Raw genomic sequence first — 2,080 nt, forward strand, 5'->3', positions numbered from 1 at the left:
CGAATTGTGAGAATTAGAAATAATCCTGACTACTTGGGTTGCCACACTGTTAGATCCCCGGTACAAAAGTAAATTTGCAGAAATTATTCCTGCCATAGAAAGGGATGCACGCATGCAAGAGTATCAGTAGAGACTGTTGCAGAATCTTACATGTGCTTTTCCACAAAACACCAGTGGTGCACGTAGTGAATCTCACAGTTCCAACTTGCCAACCGTGGGACCGTCAAGTGTTCAGCACTCAAACCGTAACAGAACCACAGTATCTGCTGGTAACATCAATTTTGCGGAATCATTTCACCACTTTTTTAGCCCATCCTTTGCAAGGCCACAGGAGACAAGAAGTCTGACACATAGTCAACGCCTAGAGACGATGGTACAGGAGTATCTCCAAGTAAACATTGAAGCCATGACTGTGTCACTGGACCCTTGCTCTTTTTGGGCTTCCAATCTGGATAAATGGCCGGAGCTAGCCACTTACGCCTTGGAGATCTTGTCATGCCCCGCAGCCAGCGTTCTGTCTGAACGTGTGTTCAGCGCTGCTGGTGGTGTGATGACAGATAAGCGCACGCGGCTCTCCACTGATAATGTAGACAGACTCACGTTCATAAAGATGAACAAATCATGGATCCGAAACGACTTTTCTACCCCTGTGTCATCCTGGGGAGAGTAAAAGCTTGATGATTGGTTAAAATCACCCTACCAACCGTTTTAAGTTTTCAAATTACTAATCATGTTTATCTGTATCTTGGCTGGAAAATAATTTGGGCTTTGTAGCAGTGTGCAGCACTGATTCTATTAGGCCATCTATAATAAGCTCCACCAGATTTAAAATTACTAATCATGTTTATCTGTGTAGCACCGGCGTCCCTGCCCTCTGCTAGGCAGGGAAGCCGTTCCCCTCACCCCTCTGCTCCGAGCCCGGCGTCCTCCTCCCGCTCTGCTGGCAGCGCGCGCTCCTTCCCGGCCACTGTGCTTAGGGCGCGCGCGCGCGCTCCCTCCCTCTTAAAGGGGCCGCGCTCCGTCCTAAGGAGTCCCCGGCCAATGGCCGGAGGACTTCACCATATATAAGGCACCTCCTCCAAAATGGAGGTGCCCGAGCAATGTTGTTGCACTGTTCACTACTCTGCTTCAGCACTCAGGTCCCGTTGCCAGTTACCTGCCAGATTCCTGCCAGTTTGCTGTCTGATTCCTGCCTGATATTCCGCTTACCTGCCTGCTAGCCTGAGGTCCGACGGTCTGCCCTCCAACTCCTGTCAGTCTGTCTATGGACCAGCTTGCCCGCTCACCTGGGAGCGCACATCTGCTACCTGCCTGCTAGCCTACCTGGAGGCTCCGCCGTCACGTGCTGTGACCACCCGCCTGTCCAGAGACTCCTGCCCGCTCACCTGGGAACGCTCATCTGCTGCCTGTCTGCTAGTCTACCTGGAGGCTCCGCCGTCACGTGCTGTGACCACCCGCCGGTCCAGAGACTCCTGCCCGCTCACCTGGGAGCGCTCATCTGCTGCCTGTCTGTTGGTCTACCTGGAGGCTCCGCCGTCACATGCTGTGACCACCCGCTTATCCAGAGACTCTCGCCTGCTCACCTGGGAGCTCACGTCTACCATCTGCCTGCTAGCCTACCTGGAGGCTCAGCCGTCACAGGTCGTACCAACCCTTTACCCAGAGACTGCCCCGGTCACTTGCCGTGACCTCCTGCCCGTTCATCCAGAGACTGCCCCGGTCACTTGCCGTGACCTCCTGTCCGTTCACCCAGAGACTGTCCCGGTCACCTGCTGTGACTGCCTGTCCGTCTTCCCTGGTCGCCACCCGCTCACTTACAAGGACCGCCCCCTTGTATAGTAGCTCAGATGTTCCGCCTCCCAGACCCGTTACAATCTGTATCTTGACTGGAAAATAATTTGGGCTTTGTAGCAGTGTGCAGCACTGATCCTATTAGGCCATCTATACTAAGCTCCACCAGATTTAAAATTAATAATAATTTTTAGCTGCATCTAGCCTGGAAAATAATTTTGGGGCTCCGAGATGCGCAAGACACATAAGTGCCTTCTTGCTGCACTACCTGCAACATGACCCTCATATT

Source organism: Phyllobates terribilis, unplaced genomic scaffold, assembly GCF_046119375.1.
Source record: "Phyllobates terribilis strain yellow unplaced genomic scaffold, ASM4611937v1 Scaffold_33__1_contigs__length_13283291, whole genome shotgun sequence".
NCBI lineage: Eukaryota > Metazoa > Chordata > Amphibia > Anura > Dendrobatidae > Phyllobates > Phyllobates terribilis.